A 20,270-nucleotide genomic window follows, 5' to 3' on the forward strand; every position below is an offset into this window, starting at 1 on the left:
ACCCACACACTCTCACACACATACCCTCACTCAATCTCACACACTCTCAAACACTCTCACACACACACACATACACTCAAACACACTCACTTACTCTCACACACAGACACACACTCACACACACACCCTCACACACACACACACACCCTCACACACACTCACATACTCTCAAACACACTCTCACACACACCCTCACACACTCACACACTCACACACTCTCTCACACCCTCACACATCCACACACACACCCTCACACACACTCACACACACACCCTCACACACACTCACACACTCTCACACACTCTCAAACACACTCACACACTCTCAAACACACACACCCTCACACAGACACACACACACTCACACCAACACCCTCACACACATCCTCACCCACACACCCTCACACACTCTCACTCTTACACACTCACACACTTACACACTCTCACACACCCTCACACACACACACACACACCCTCTCAGACACCCTCACTCAAACTCTCACACACACACCCTCACACAATCCCTCACCCACACACTCTCACACACACACCCTCACACACACCCTCACACACACACTCTCACACCCTCACTCACACACCCACACACTCTCAAACACTATCACACACACACCCTCACACACTCTAACAGTCACACACACACTCACTCACACATACTCACACTCTCTCACACTCCCACATACACTCTCACACACACTCACACTCCCACACACACTCACACATTCTCAAACATTCTCACACATCCTCACAGACACACCCTCACACACACTCTCACATACACTCACACACACCCTCACACACACCCTCACACACACTCGCACACTCTCACAAACGCACATCCACACACTTTCACTTTCACACACACTTTCACACAAACTCTCACACATTCTCACACACTCACACTCTCACATACTCACACACACCCTCACACACTCTCACACACACACACCCTCACAGACACACTCACACATTCTCACACACTCTCACACACACCCTCACATGCTCACACACTCTCACATACACTCACACACTCTAACACACTCACGTACTCACACACACACTTGCACACTCTCACAGACACACACCCTCTCACACACTCTCACACATACACTCTCACACACACACCCTCACTCAAACTCTCCGACACACTCACACACTCTCACACACCCTCACACACACTCTCACTCAAACTCTCACACACCCTCACACACTCAGAAACTCACACACTCTCTCACACCCTCACACACCCTCACACACACACACCCTCAAACACACACACCATCACACACACACACCCTCACACACACACACCCTCACACACACTCACACACACCCTCACACACACTCACACACACTCACACACACCCTCACACACACTCACACACACCCTCACACACTCCCACACTCACAGACACACACACACTCACACACACACCCTCACTCAAACTCTCACACTCTCACACACTCTCACAGACACCCTCACACAACACCCTCACACACACACACCCTCACACACATCCTCACCCACACACCCTCACACACACATACTCACCCTCACACACCCTCACACACACTCACACACACCCTCACGCTCACACACACACACACACCCTCACACACAGACAATCACTCACACTCCCACACAACCTCTCACAGTCACACAGACACTCACTCACACTCCCACACACACTCTCACACACACTCACATATTCTCACACACACACCCTCACCCACACACCCTCACACACACTTACACATGCACTCACACACACTCTCACATACACTCACACACACACCCTCACACAAACTCTCACACACCCTCACACACACACCCTCACACACACCCTCACACACACTCACATACTCTCAAACACACTCTCACACACACCCTCACACACTCACACTCTCACACGCACCCTCACTCAAACTCTCACACACACTCACATACTCTCACACACTCCCTCACCCACACACTCTCACACACACACTCACACACACTCACCCTCACACACACTCTCACACACACCCCCTCACACACACACCCTCACCCACACACCCTCACACCCTCACACACACTCATACACCCTCACTCTCACACCCTCACACACACTCACACACACCCTCACACACACACACCCTCACACACACACACCCTCACACACCCACTCTCACACACACTCACACACACCCTCACACACACATCCTCACTCAAACTCTCACACACCCTCACACACACTCCCTCACCCACACACACTCACACACACCCCCTCACACACATCCTCACCCACACACCCTCACACACACTCACACACCCACACTCCCTCACACACTCTCGCACACACCCACACACTCTCAAACACTATCACACACACACCCTCACAGACACTCCCTCACCCACACACACACCATCACAGACACACCCTCACACACACTCGCACACTCTCACAAACGCACATCCACACACTTTCACTTTCACACACACTTTCACACAAACTCTCACACTCTCTCAAACACACTCACACACCCTCACACACACCTGCTCACACACACACAATCTCACACACATTCTCACACACTCACACTCTCACATACTCACACACACCCTCACACACACACCCTCACACACACACCCTCACACACTCTCACACACACCCTCACATGCTCACACACTCTCACATACACTCACACACTCTAACACACTCACGTACTCACACACACACTTGCACACTCTCACAGACACACACCCTCTCACACACTCTCACACATACACTCTCACACACACACCCTCACTCAAACTCTCCGACACACTCACACACTCTCACACACCCTCACACACACTCTCACTCAAACTCTCACACACCCTCACAGACTCAGAAACTCACACACTCTCTCACACCCTCACACACCCTCACACACACACCCTCAAACACACACACCATCACACACACACACACCCTCACACACACACACCCTCACACACCCTCACACACTCCCACACTCACAGACACACACACTCACACACTCTCACATACACACTAACACACTCTCACACACACACACCCTCACACACACACCCTCACAGACACACCCTCACACCCTCACACACACTCATACACCCTCACTCTCACACCCTCACACACACTCACACACACCCTCACAAACACACCCTCACACAACCTCACACACCCACTCTCACACACACTCCCTCACCCACACACACTCACACACTCTCACAGACACACATCCACACACTCACACACACACCCTTATTCAAACTCTCACACACACATCCTCACCCTCACACAACACCCTCACACACACACCCTCACACACATCCTCACCCACACACCCTCACACACACTCACACACACCCTCACGCTCACACACACACACACACCCTCACACACACACCCTCACACACTCTCACATACACTCACACACACCCTCTCACAGTCACACAGACAATCACTCACACTCCCACACACCCTCTCACAGTCACACAGACACTCACTCACACTCCCACACACACTCTCACACACACTCACATATTCTCACACACACACCCTCACCCACACACCCTCACACACACTTACACATGCACTCACACACACTCTCACATACACTCACACACACACCCTCACACCCTCACACACTCTCACTCTTACACTCACACACACCCTCACACACACACCCTCACACAAACTCTCACACACCCTCACACACACACCCTCACAGACACTCCCTCACCCACACACTCTCACACACATACCCTCACTCAATCTCACACACTCTCAAACACTCTCTCACACACACACATACACTCAAACACACTCACTTACTCTCACACACAGACACACACTCACACACACACCCTCACACACACACACACACCCTCACACACCCTCACATACTCTCAAACACACTCTCACACACACTCACATACTCTCACACACTCCCTCACCCACACACTCTCACACACACACTCACACACACTCACCCTCACACACACTCTCACACACACACCCTCACACACACACCCTCACACACACTCACACACACTCACACTCTCAAACACTCTCACACACACCCTCTCACACACTCCCTCACAGACACACCCTCACCCACACACCCTCACACCCTCACACACACTCATACACCCTCACACAAACCCTCTCTCACACACCCTCACACACACTCCCTCACCCACACACACTCACACACACCCCCTCACACACATCCTCACCCACACACTCTCGCACACACCCACACACTCTCAAACACACTCACACACCCACACTCCCTCACACACTCTCGCACACACCCACACACTCTCAAACACTATCACACACACACACCCTCACAGACACTCCCTCACCCACACACACACCATCACAGACACACCTTCACCCACACACCCTCACACACTCTAACAGTCACACACACACACTCACTCACACATACTCACACTCTCTCACACTCCCACATACACTCTCACACACACTCACACTCCCACACAAACTCACACATTCTCACACACTCTCAAACATTCTCACACATCCTCACAGACACACCCTCACACACACTCTCACATACACTCACACACACCCTCACACACACTCGCACACTCTCACAAACGCACATCCACACACTTTCACTTTCACACACACTTTCACACAAACTCTCACACTCTCTCAAACACACTCACACACCCTTACACACACCTGCTCACACACACACAATCTCACACACATTCTCACACACTCACACACACCCTCACACACACACCCTCACACACACACCCTCACACACTCTCACACACACCCTCACATGCTCACACACTCTAACACACTCACGTACTCACACACACACTTGCACACTCTCACAGACACACACCCTCTCACACACTCTCCCACATACACTCTCACACACACACCCTCACTCAAACTCTCCGACACACTCACACACTCTCTCACACCCTCACACACCCTCACACACACACACCCTCACACACACACACCCTCACACACTCACAGACACACACACTCTCACACACACACCCTCACACACTCACAGACACACACACTCTCACACACACACTCTCACACACACACTAACACACTCTCACACCCTCACAGACACACCCTCACCCACACACCCTCACACACACCCTCACACACACTCACACACACCCTCACAAACACACCCTCACACAACCTCACACACCCACTCTCACACACACTCACACACACCCTCACACACACATCCTCACTCAAACTCTCACACACCCTCACACACACTCCCTCACCCACACACACTCACACACACCCCCTCACACCCTCTCACAGACACACATCCACACACTCACACACACACCCTTATTCAAACTCTCACACACACATCCTCACTCAAACTCTCACACACCATCACACACACTCCCTCACCCACACACCCTCACACAATACCCTCACACACACACCCTCACACACATCCTCACCCACACACCCTCACACACATCCTCACCCACACACCCTCACACACTTACACACTCTCAGACACCCACACACACACACCCTCACTCAAACTCACACACACACCCTCACAGACACACCCTCACCCACACACCCTCACACACACTCACGCATTCTCACACACCCTCACCCACACTCACACACTCTCACACACACTCTCACATACACACACTCACACACACAACCTTACTCAAACACTCACACACACATCCTCACTCTCACTCTTACACACCCTCACACACACACTCTCACACAACACCCTCACACACACACCCTCATGCAACACCCTCACAGACACCCTCACACACACACATCCTCACAGACACCCTCACACACACATCCTCACAGACACACTCCCTCACCCACACACTCACACACTCAAACTCACACACTTTCTCACACCCTCACACACCCTCCTCACACAACACCCTCACGTACACACACTCTCTCACACACACACCCTCACACACACACAAACACCCTCACACCCTCACACACTCTCACACTCCCTCACACACCCTCACACACTTTCACACTCCCTCATACACACACCGTCACTCACACACTTACACACTCTCACCCTCAACACCCTCACACACACACCCTCACAAACACCCCCCCACACACACATACACTCTCAAACACTATCACACACACACACACCCTGACAGACACTCACACACACTCTCACTCTCAAAAACTCTCTCACACACACCCTCACAGTCACACACTCTCACACAGTCTCACGCACCCTCACACACACACACAATCTCACAGACACACCCTCACAGACACTCCCACAGCCACACACCCTCACCCACACACCCTCACACTCTCACAGTCTCACACACTTTCACACTCTCACACCCTCACACACAAACTCTCACACATACACCCTCACACACACAACCTCACACACCCTCCCTCACACAACCTCACACACAAACTCACACACCCTCACAGTCACACACACACACCCTCACACTCACACACACACACACCCTTACTCAAACTCTCACACACACACCCTCACACACACATCCTCACTCAAACTCTCACACACCCTCACACACACACTCTCAAACACTCTCACACAACACCCTCACACACACATCCTCACCCACACTCCCTCACCCACACACTCTCTCACACCCTCACACACACCCTCACACACCCTCCTCACATCCTCACACAACACCCTCACTCACACTCACACACACCATCACAGTCACACACACACACTTACTCACTCACACATACTCACACACTCTCACACACACACACCCTCACACACTTTCACACTCCCTCACACACCCTCACACACACACTGTCACTCACACACTCTCACACTCTCACCCTCAACACCCTCACACACCCCCCCCACACACACATACACTCTCAAACACTATCACACACACACCCTCACAGACACTCCCTCAGCCACACACCCTCACCCACACACCCTCACACACACTCACACTCCCTCACACACACACTCTCACTCACACATACTCACACACTCTCACTCTCACCCTCAACACCCTCACACACACACACAATCTCACAGACACACCCTATCAGACACTCCCACAGCCACACACCCTCACACACACACTCTCACAGTCTCACACACTTTCACACTTTCACACTCTCTCACACTCTCACACACACACTCAGGCATACACACACACTCTCACTCACCCTCACACACAATCTCACACACTCTCATACACTCACACACACACCCTCAAACTCTCACACATACACCCTCTCTCACACACCCTCAAACACACACACCCTCACACACACTCACGCACACCCACACACACCCTCACACACACATCCTCACACACACACACTCACCCTCACACACACTCACACACTCTCACACGCACCCATACACTCACACACACCCTCTCACAGTCACACACACACTCACTCACACATACTCACACTCTCTCACACTCCCACACACACTCTCACACACACTCACACATTCTCACACACTCTCAAACATTCTCACAGACACACATCCGCACCCTCACACACACATCCTCACTCAAACTCTCACACACCCTCACACACACTCCCTCACCCACACACCCTCACACACACCCCCTCACACACTCTCACACACTCTCACTCTCACACACACACACATACACTCAAACACACTCACTTACTCTCACACACAGACACACACCCTCACACACACACCCTCACTCAAACTCTCTCACACACTCACACACACATTCTCACACACACACACTCACACTCTCACACACCCTCACATACTCTCAAACACACTCCCTCACACGCTCACACACACTCACATACTCTCAAACACACTCCCTCACACGCTCACACACACCCTCACACACTCACACACACACACCCTCACACTCACAGACACACACACACTCACACCCTCACACACACTCTCACACACACCCTCACACACCCTCTCACACCCTCACACACACTCTCACACACATATCCTCACACACACACCCTCACTCACACACCCTCACACACACTCACACACAATCACACGCACCCTCACACACACAACCTCACCCACACACCCTCACCCACACATCCTCACACACACTCCCTCACCACATTCCATCACCCACACACACACTCTCACACACAAATTCTCACACACACATACTCACACACTCTCACACTCACACCCTCACACACACACTCTCACAGTCTCACACACTTTCACACTTTCACACTCTCTCACACTCTCACACACACTCAGGCATACTCACACACTCTCACTCACCCTCACACACAATCTCACACACTCTCACAGTCACCCTCACACACATGCTCACACACTCTCACACACACTCACACACTCTCATACACTCACACACACACCATCACACACTCACACACCCTCACCCACACACCCTCACACCCTCACACACAATCTCTCACACATACACCCCACACACACACACCCTCACTCAAACTCTCTGACACACTCACACACACACACCCTCACACACACTCACACACACATACTCACACTCTCTCACACTCCCACACACACTCACTCACACATACCCTCACACATCCTCACACACACTCGCACACTCTCACAGACACACATCCTCACCCACACCCCCTCACACACTCTCACACACTCTCAAACACTCACACACACACACACATACACTCAAGCACACTCACGTACTATCACACACAGACACACACCCTCACACACACACACACATACACTCAAGCACACTCACGTACTCTCACACACAGACACACACCCTCACACACACACCCTCACTCAAACTCTCTCACACCCTCACACACACACACTCACACTCACTCTCACACACACTCACACACTCTCACACACACTCACAAACTCTCACACACTCCCTCACCCACACACTCTCACACACACACCCTCACACACACTCACACATTCTCACACACTCACACACACACACACAACCTCACCCACAGACCCACCCTCACACAATCCAACACTCACACTCACACACACTCACACACTCACCCTCACACTCACCCTCACCCTCACACACAATCTCACACACTCTCACAGTCACCCTCACATGCTCACTCTCACACACACTCACACAAATACATACACTCACACACACTCTCTCACACACACACCCTCACACACACTCCCTCACCCACACACACTCTCACATACACTCACACACTAACACACACTCGCACAGACACACACCCTCACACACACACCCTCACTCACACACCCTCACACACACTCACACACAATCACACGCACCCTCACAGACACACCCTCACCCACACACTAACACACTCTCACACACACTCACACACTCTCAAACACTCTCACAGACACACCCACACACACACTCCCTCTCCCACACACCCTCTCACACTCTCTCACACACCCTCACACACACACTCTCACACACACATCCTCACACACACACACACACTCACACCCTCACACACACATCCTCACACACCCTCACACACTCTCTCACACACACAACCTCACACACACACTCTCACACGCTCTCACAGACACACATCCTCTCACACACACTCACACACACCCACCCTCACACATGCACACCCTTACTCAAACTCTCACACACACTCCCTCACCCACACACCCTCACACTCTCAATCTTACACACCCTCACACACACACACTCTCACACACTCTCAAACACTCTCACACAACAGCCTCACACACACACACCCTCATGCAACACCCTCACACACACATCCTCACAGACACACCCTCACACACACACCCCCTCACCACATTCCATCACCCACACACACACTCACACACCCTCCCACAGACACCCTCCCACACACACCCTCACACACTCAACTCACACACTCTCTCACACTCTCACACCCTCGCACACACCCTCACAAAACACCCTCACATACACACCCTCTCACACACTCATACACTCTCACTCTCACACACACTCACACTCTCACACACACTCACACTCACCCTCACACTCACCCTCACACACACCCTCACACACACCCTCACACACTCTCACACACTCACACACACACCCTCACTCACACACTCTCACACACACACACACTCACACACATACCCTTACACACACACCCTCACACACACTTCCTCACCCTCACACACACACCCTCACACCCTCAAACACTCTCACACACTCTCACACACACACCCTCTCACACACACTCACACACACTCTCACACTTCTTACCTTAGATGTCTGATGTTGGACCTTAGACGTCTGACGTTGGACCTTAGACTTCTGACCTTAGACTTCTTTAGACGTCTGACGTTGGACCTTAGAGACTTTGAACTTAGACATTTAAAGGTAAGAGATCTAAGGTCAAATGTCCAAGGTAAGAATAAGTTTTGTGGTGTAAGTTTACTTATTATTGAAATCGAAGAAAAAGAAATGCTTCTCACTGCAATCTGGAAAGTGTGAAAAGGTGTCTCAAATAAAAGGTTTAAGTAAAAACGCATAAAAACCCGGAGAAAATGGACAGTAAACTGACCTCATATTGCACGGCATTTTACTGTTTTTGTCCTCCAGGTATTGATTTTATTTTTAAAGACCATTGCTTATCAAATTTGTTTCCTTAGTGATCTCTTACCTTTAAATGTCTATCACGCACAAATATTTTGTCTATGGTGTTGAATAACATTTACAATGAAAAGTTATTTTATTAAATTATTTTATATCTACAAAATATTTAAGCTTTATTTTATAGTGCTTTATATAATCATTGTTACTATTTACAGTTGCTGGCTTTAAATTATATAACTTATTTTTTATAAGAAATCTAAATTTTATAGCTTAAATAGTATATAATTTTAAATTTTCTGTAAGAATATACTTATGAAATGCAATGTGTTAATTGCAAGTGTCGTAAGAACAGCGCATTTACCGTTTGCACGATAATGTAATAAAGATTGTTCAAACAACTTAAAATTGTATTGAATTTTGAAAGAATAGAAGTTACCAATAATTCTTCCAAACAAAACATCGCATTTACAAAAATGCAAAAAAAAAAAAAAATTACTTTCTGAAACACGTTTCTCTACTCTCAACTGGTGGTACGCAAGAGCAAAATAGGTGGTACACAAAGAAACAAAGGACTTTTAAGTATAAATTAAAAAATCTCGTGACAAAAAAGAACACTTGATATATATATTTCCTAACTGAAGATTTCATAAATAACACTTGTTAATATTTGGCTCAAACGAAAAAATAACTTAAAGGCATTTCAAATAAAGCTATTAAATTTTATTACTTTTTTTACACAATCTATTTGCGTGAACAAAATTTTGAAAAATAAATATAAAATAAAATTAAAAGTAGATCCTCATTTGCGATTAAAACTAAGTGAAATAATAAGGAAACTGATCTCTACTAAACAGGCCCAAATTTCGCACTAAATTTTAGAATTAAAGTATGATAATTTAAATTTTGATAATAAAAATGGTAACCAATTTTTAATCTAATATTTTTAGGTGTGTATATTTAATACAAATAACCAATATGCTGCACAAATGGCAATATATATATTTTATAAACTGAAAAATAACCATTGTTATTTTTTAAAGTTGTTTAATTGCCGCTAAGCCTTTTTTAATGGCGGCCATTGATGTTTACATTTGAAACGGGAGACTAGTGGATTTGTTGCCAATCTAGAGAGACTAAGCTTCGCAACAACAAAGATAACGCCTTCATTTATTATTGCGAATTAAATCATGCTTAATCCTTTCTGGAGTTTCTTCGAGGAAATAAGTGTTCAAGATTTACTTCGTAATTTTTAATATAGATATTCTGAATTTTTATGTATTTTTGCCTTCTCGCAAAGTGAGAACCGAATTAATTAAATGAGAAATACTCAATCGTCTGTGAAAAGCTGTTTCTTTTTTGTTTTGTTTGCTTAATTTCTTTTATACATAAGTCTAGCTTTATTATAGTATTTGAATAGAACATGTGGCAACGATTAGATAATTCTTTAAATGATATACATTATGTGCATTCTGAGTTATAATATGAATGAAATATAATTCTGTTAAGTAAACCTAGCGCCAGAGTGTCGCTATGGTAAACAAAGTGAATTTTAAAGAATGCATTTATTCTATTGTGGTTTATGCGCTGTCCGCGAAGTAGGTTTAATTCAATCTAATAAGCTTAAATAAAAGTCAAGAAAAATGCGTATAATTTAATATTCCGTACAAGGAAGTCATGTGGTGTACACATCAGATTTTTTTTTTAAAGTAGACGTAGACCTTTTTCAGGACCCAGAAAAGAATTGTAAAAACTTTGGTGACGATAGCTATAGTAGTGACTCAGATATCAGCAGATTTTCTTATATATATATATGCTATAACCACATATAATAAAAATTGGCCATCGTATTGACACCTACTAGGAAAGGTATAAATATCATTACGTGGATTGCTGTAGGGAAGGCATAAATGTCATATATGGGACATGGGGGCACTTTTAAAATACTGTTCGTCTTAAAAAAATTGCCGTAGAGTAAGAAAAGGTAAGAGACATTTGAATCTATCCCGGTGAGTATTCTCTATCGAAACCTGGACAAAGCCGGAGAAGTTTATACTGTCGTATGTAAGTTCCCCAAGACTTAAACCAACAAGAGACTCTTTACAGGCATTTAGCCACATTATTTTAGCCAGGCTGGCTTAATTTACATTGTGTTCAGATCAAGAGCAGCACAATTCTAACGTATTTTTATAAATTGCTAATAAAATACTACACTTAGTAAAGAGTGGTTTCTTATTTGTAGAAAATAATTTTGAGACATTTTTTAAAGAATTTGAATAGCACTTTATTCGTGCATTAAAGGATAAATTTTAATTCCTTCAAGGCTAATAATATTTAAATTTTCTTTCTTAGCTTTGGAAGACTTTGTAGTTGGGCACATATTTTCAACATTTCTAAATTCTTACACTATAAATCTCGCAGGGTGGGATTTGGAGGGTGACAGCCATGGAGGTAGGAAAGGGAGGAGGGGCCATTCCGCGCTAGAAGTGAAGCACTGCTTTGAAGCTTGGGTCACCAGACGGGGTGTTCTTTGTTTACATTCAGAAGCTCGTTTGACAAGATTCTGATAGTATTTCGACACACGACAGTTCCATAGAAATCGAAAAAGGGACACTCTCGCATGAAAGAAACATTCATAGTGTGATGGATAATAGCAATTTGTATAGTTTACTGACATTTACGCAAAAATCACATCTTGGTTATTTTTCGATAACTAACAACAGCGATTTTGATTATGAATTTGTTTTATAAAATTCTAAGCAGTTGCACTACAAAAATATAGATTTTAAGAAAATTGCTAAAAGAGATCTGCCAAAATTTATTTTCTAGAAGATTTGAAAAGTTTGAAACTTGATGACTAAATGTAAATATAAAATTATGTATGTTAAAATATTTGTAATAAGGCACATAGGTCAGATTAAGTTTTTATTAAATAGAGTAACACATGCAAGGGCTATCTGCCTAAAGAGAGAGATGCCATCGTGGAGGAATTTTGAAGAAAAACTGACCTCTGAGTGGGTATTAAAAATAATACTTATAATTTTCATTCAAATTATATTCATATGTATTTTTTATGTAAAACTTTCGGGTGTATGCTAAATTAGTGTAAATTACTTTACACGAAAAATATAGTGAATGCACAGAAATTAAAGATTTGCACATGCCGGAAATGATAAATAGGAAATATGTATGGGTATTTATGCATGTGCTTGCAAAAAGCATGTATCTGCCTTTGACAAAATACTTAAATATTCATTTAATTATTTATAAATGTATTTGAAATGAAGAATTTATTCACTTATAAACAACTGTGAAAGTACTGTGAAGAAATTTAATGATTAAATGTATCTAATTTATAATGATTATAAATGTTATCTAAATATATAATAACCTTAATATTGAATTGTAAACATAAATTGAAATCCTGTTGACAAATACGTTATAAAACTATTTAAGCAAGAATTGTTCGTATTGGAAAGCAATCTGTTAAAAGGTATTGTAAAGCAAATGCTATGAGATGCGCACTTAAGAACGTAATAAAGAGTTTTGGAATATGTATTGTTGAAATAAAGGGTAAAAAAAAAAAAAAAAAAAAAAAAAAAAAAAAAAAAATCTGATAAGTATAATTAAAAGAATTATTCCCTTTACATTTTATAATAACTCAGTTACAAGTTTTAAATAATACTTAAAAAAAACACTTATTTTATTCCCTTTCAGAAATGTTCAGAGAAAGTCAAATACTATTTAATACCTATTTAATTTTCGCTAATTCCTAATAATTCTCTAATTTAAAATGAACCGAATAGAGCATTAATTATAAAATGACTTACATTTTTCGATTTAAAAGAAGCCAAAAAATAATGTCATATTTAAGAAAGTATTTTAAGAAGAAGCTCTATAAATAATGCATAATTTTAATATTAATAATACAATAAACTTTGATCTTAATTTTTGTACCTTAACCGTTTAAAATCGAATTACCTTAATTTTTTTAATGTAATTAACGAAAACTTGTGAAAATATTTCATTCAAATTAAACCATTCTGAGAAAACTGTCCTGTGAAAAGTATAGCATTTAATTCCGTTCAGAATGAAATGTTGTTTAAAAATATGTTGTTTTCACATACTTAGGACTCTGAAGTGTTGTAGAAAAAGAAAATATATACATTTATATGTATATTTGCGACGTAATTACAAAATATTTACACCCGAACGCGTCAAATCCCATAGAACTCAATGGTAAATGACCCAATGTTTTGGTCACCACGTAGGGATCGCCGGTGCTTCAGAGCAGGGTACGGAGAAACTTGTTTAGGGCGACTCCATCTTACTTCCTACCTCCATGGTGACAGCAGTTTTCGCTCCGTTTCGTGTCAAACAACGCAAATTTACTGTCTTGGTAGCAGAACATGTTTCCCACTTGCAATAATAACCTTGGGGAAGGGAGTGAATTGAAGGAGCAGGACGACCTCCTGTCTTGTCATTGTCCACCCAGACTGACCAAACAAGTTTGCTAAGCCAAAGAACGTTCTTTGGCTAAGCGCCATTTCAAGCGAGGACAGTCGTAACAATGGATACAGCTCCTTTGCCAAAAGTAAGTTCGCTTTTAAAATATATATACAATTATTTCTTAATATAAATATCTTAATTATTATAAATTATAGTTAGTTTATGTGTCAAAATTTAAGTATGTAATAAAAAGTAGTTTTAGTTTGCTCTTTTTTTTTAGGTGTCTGTAAATTTGCTTTAAGAGTGTAATGCTGTAACGTAGTTTTATTTATTACGTAATGCTAACACAATGAAAGCTGTACGTATGGATGGTACTTTTTGTAAATAATTCTTAACATTATTTTTATTTTTGAACAATTTACACAAAGCTATCGAATTTAATTATTTAAATTTAGTTTTGCATGCATTCCTATTTTAAATAGGAAGAACAGCGGTGGAAAAAAAAATGCATACTAAAGTTTTGATTTTTTTTAATAACACAAGTGTGTAAATTATCTGGTAGTATTGGAAGAAATAAAAACCGTATACTTTACTGAATTTCCTATTAAAGTCATATCGTTTTCAGCTTCTAGTAGTTTTTAATAGATTTTTAACTTTCATTTTTTATAAATTCTGCTTATAGTTTGTGACAATAAAATTCACTTACTGTTGCAAAGCTGAATTTTTCCAAAATATAAATACTAGCACTACCTGGGTCATATCAACATTCTAAAACTTATATTTTTGCAAATATGTTGTTATTCTCGAGAGTGTAGGTGTAGCTAAGGCCTCTTGAACATTCAGAAGTCCGGGAGGCCAATAAAGCTGCTAAGACGGCTTTCCGTTTACGATTTTAAAAAAATCTTGCATTCTTTAAAAAAGACTGAAAGCTTCAGATTTTAAATTACGTCCAAAGGGGCGTTTTTTTAACATTTTGTGTGTTACCTTTATTTATAAAATATCATGTTCTTCGCAGTTAAACCATAAAAACATTCAACAGCAATATCGCAAAATAATTTTAAAATGAACATATCTTTAGAATTTCCAATACTCTCGCGAGCTGGAGATTTTTTTTTTTTTTTTTTTTTTTTTTTACTCGTACAGTCTTGCCATTGCTCGCTTTGAAATCGTTTACTTTGTTAATCAAAAATTCGTTGAAGTATTAGAAAATATTAAATAATAAAGCAAATAATAAAACCAATTTCAAATTCCAATTAGGGCTTCCACATGCCCATATTCTATGGAAGATTACCTTATTCAAATTTTGTTGGCTCTAGGTACCGTTGTTTTATTGCAATACGAGAAACATACATACATTCATGCAGATTCTTCATTATTTAATTTCTTTAAATATAATGTTTGGTGGCAGCAATTTGAAATGAAACATATCGGGAATATGCAAAATGCAAAATATATGCAAAATGCCAAAACGAAATTAACAGTCCTTCTGGGAGAATTGTCCCTTTGGACTAAAAAAAAAAAACCTTGTCCATTCTGCATAGGTTCCATATTCCTAATACTTGTGCCACAGCAAATTGTCAAATTTATCTGCCCCTTGTCTTTCTTTTAAATTGTAGCACAATAAAATACTTTTTTTTTCAGGAGGCATTACATGATAGTTCAAAATTATCAGATTTTTATAACTGCAAGAAGTTCCCGAAGATGCTGTTAATGTCCTAAAAGGTAATTTTATTTTCTACTCTGTTTTAAATTAAAAACTATACCTAGTCCGGATTTTTGAAAATTCCAGATATTCAGTTGACTTTATATGCTATATACATGTATTTATTTTATGCTAAATATGTATTTACTGACAAATATACGTATATGCCAATATATAATATGTACATCAAATGTTTATTTCTTTTAATGCAAATAAGAAAATTAAAAAAACAGTATTTATTTTTAAAAAATGTAAGGCATGTTTTTTTCAGACTTAATTAAATAGTAAAATTCGTACATGTCTAAACATTTTTATTTCAACTGAAACAAAACGACTTTTTTATATGTAAGCCATAAAACCTAAATGTTTGATGCATTTTTATTTTATAATATGAAAATTAAGCAATATTGCCTTATATTTGTGGCAGCGCCTATCATATTTAAAAAATTAACTTATTTTATTAACAGATAATAGAATGCACAATTAAAAAACAGCTTCCCCTCCCTTCTATTGCGGGAGAAAACCTAATTCGACGGGTTATTTTTATTTATTTATTTCCCCTTCTAAGAAAACTTGTCAGGCATACTTTCAAAATTGTCGAAATATATACTAATTTAAACATGATAATTCTGAAATGATTCATAGATAAATTCATATACATCAAACTCAATAGTTAGAAAGTTAAACTAATGACATTTACTTATTACTTTTCAAGATTATTGCCTTTTCATTTCAATTAGTTATTATATCTTCTCCTAGTGATATTAAAATGAGTGAGAGGATCTGATGAAGTAATGTTCAAAATAATATAATTGTTTACATTAGCAAAAGCTATTGTTGTATCAAACAAGTCTTATAAACCTTTTCGGTACTTTTCCGTTATGCCGGCGCAAGCGATAAAGTCGCCAATAATGGTACAACCTATTCCAAATGGAATATTCTCGCTGGTAACCTTTTACGCCTCATTTTAGAAACAAGTCGCAGCTTTTTCTTATCAGATTGATTGTTTCTTTCAATACTGGCATATTACATAGGATTTTTATCAGATAGTACAGTTTTATGTCCAAGGCCATTTTCGGTAATTAAGTCAATTAGGATGCAATCACAGCGCTTACCCGAAGCCGAAAATATAGAAAAGGTAAAGTCAAGGCTTAAATTCATCCATTCTAATGAGAATGCATTAGCGAAGTAAAGCACTGCCGGCGAATTCAGTCATGCAATCTGCCTTAAAAAGTTGATGAGGACAATCAATATCATAAAATCACTTAGCAAAATACTAAAAGAGAAGTAAAACAGTACTTACAACCCTAATTAAGGCAAATATATTCAATTTAATCGCACATAAGCTCCAAACAGGTAAGGCTGCAACTGATCAGCAATTATGTTCAGAGAGCCCTCATTTTTCATGGTCTGTTCTATCAATTAAGGGTCTCAGAGCCGTCCCTAAGAACGTCCCCCAAAGCATAATACTCGCTACTACCACCCGCCTGTGTATGACCTGCTGTACAGGGAAGGGGGCAGCGAATGCACGCCTGGAAGACGGCATATCCTGACTAGAGCATCGACATGATAAATGAGAAATCGTGACAGGCAGCTGTCTTCCACTTATCCATTGTCTAATCTTGTTATTCCCGGTCCTATTGTAAGCGTAGTTGGCAATGACGCTTAATCAACAGACGAGTGGGACGTCTGTTGCGCCGTCTAGTAATATCCGCTGAACTGTGTCTTCCGACACACATGTACTTGAAATTATGTGGTATTAAAGTGTAAGCTGAGCCACTGCCTGGCGTCGAAAGAGTGAAAGTCTTAGAAGACCTTTTTTTTTTATCCAACACATTGACGTCTACTGCTGGTTTCGCCTTCATTTATCAACTATGCATACGCACTAACAATGGCTCATCGTAAACAACCTACCAAGTCGTGCAGATTCGGAGATACTCGTTCCGAATCTTCGACAATCACAATATGCCCTCTGTCAAATTCGCTTAGAGCCCATTACTCGCAAGTAAGCGAGATATACCATTCAAATTCAAGCACCTGCGTCATCCAGAGAAGTTCATTGAAAAACGTGGGGATGGTCATAATGTTTTGGCTCGTCAATGTACTTATAGCTGAAAGCATCTCTTACCAAAAGTGCTACGATTAAAGTGGAAATAATTTGCGTTTAATCGCCAGAAAAGAATTTGAAAAGGCTTTAAGTGAGCTTAATCTGCTTTTCAAGGAGGTTAAAAAGCTCTTTCTCTCGTTTTACGACAGATAAAACAGGAAAATAAAACTCTCGCAAAATTACGAACATAGTATTGCAAAATTATGAAGCAATTTTGTAGATTCGTAATAAAACTTTTTCCATCTAACGCAACCGATACAATTTGTTAAAGAAGACATCAAATAATCTAAAATTGTTTCATCATACAGTGGCATAGATTACTTTTTATACACGTGCATTGCCCAACCGGAATTGTGATTTGCGACGCTGACTGCTGTTTCGAAGGCATGGATGTTTGTAAATGTATAGTGTCTGTGTGACATGGGACACTTTAAATATGTCTTTTAGAGAGGTTGCTGGTAGAAGGCTCTCAGACCCGTTCCTGCCCAATCGGAGGCAGAACTGAGCAAAGTCATAGTGTCACTTGTATTGTGTTAAAGGCTATTGCCAAAGGAATAGCCTTTAACACAATACAAGTGACACTATGACTTGCGCTCTTTGCCACGATGAATTTTGTCAGCTTGTTCTGATATTACTGCCAGAGAAGTGAGATAAGTCAGAATAACAGCAATAATAACAACAACATAGATGTGCTCAACCTGTATGAAAAATCAACAATAAATCGACGGTGAAAATCCAGTGGCGTAGCGAGGGGGCGGTGCAAGGGAATGTATGATGCCCCGGGCGCCGCTCGCAAGGGGGCGCCAAATGGTCTCCAAACAAGATTTTTCGGAAAATTTCAATTTTTATTTTGATAGATTTCTGGAAAATGTATTTAAAATTAATAATCACTGTAATACAATTAATTATTTATTTCCTTGTATTGCCTGATAAAATGTTTGCAGTACATCAACCAAATATCTCCGTATACAAAACATTCCTTCTGACCACTTTATTTCTCTAAAATAGAGATATATTTTTATATTTTTAAAGGAAATGCAGGTAAAGCTCCCGGTTTTTATTTTAAAACGATAACACGACCTTGTCCCGAATTTCTCAAACATATCCATTTTCCAGAAACCGATTCCATGGTCTGAAAATTACATTTTTGGAAACTCCTAACGCTTCCGCTACAAAGGATTGCGTTTCACTCTCCTTTAAACGACTGATGGCCTTCCTGGTTACCGATTCAACTAAGTCATCTTACTGAGACATCAAATATTCATTGCTACAAAGCATTCAACGCGTGTCAATTGTTTTTAATCTGCTACAACAAAAGGAATGCTGCAGGCCGCTCCTTACTCCTTATCTAAAACGCATAGTTTTCGACGTCAC

General features: G+C 42.0%; 2 protein-coding genes across 10 annotated transcripts in view; one reads left to right on the plus strand and one right to left on the minus strand.

Annotated features, from left to right (window-relative positions):
* LOC146996649 (transcription factor unc-3-like) overlaps positions 1-20,270 on the minus strand; it is a 96,843-nt gene that overhangs the window by 36,273 nt on the left and 40,300 nt on the right. The gene's annotated exons all lie outside the window — the stretch shown is intronic.
* Positions 15,180-20,270, plus strand: part of LOC118180687 (inositol polyphosphate-5-phosphatase A-like) — a 205,971-nt gene continuing 200,880 nt past the window's right edge. The window contains exons 1-2 of the mRNA XM_085817993.1: positions 15,180-15,232; positions 16,729-16,809. The gene's annotated coding sequence lies outside the window, so the exon portion shown is untranslated. The remainder of the gene's footprint in view (positions 15,233-16,728; positions 16,810-20,270) is intronic.

The sequence above is a fragment of the Stegodyphus dumicola genome, chromosome 6 (genome assembly GCF_044657685.1).
Source record: "Stegodyphus dumicola isolate Sdum_Otavi_A_Nest chromosome 6, ASM4465768v1".
NCBI classification, from domain to species: domain Eukaryota; kingdom Metazoa; phylum Arthropoda; class Arachnida; order Araneae; family Eresidae; genus Stegodyphus; species Stegodyphus dumicola.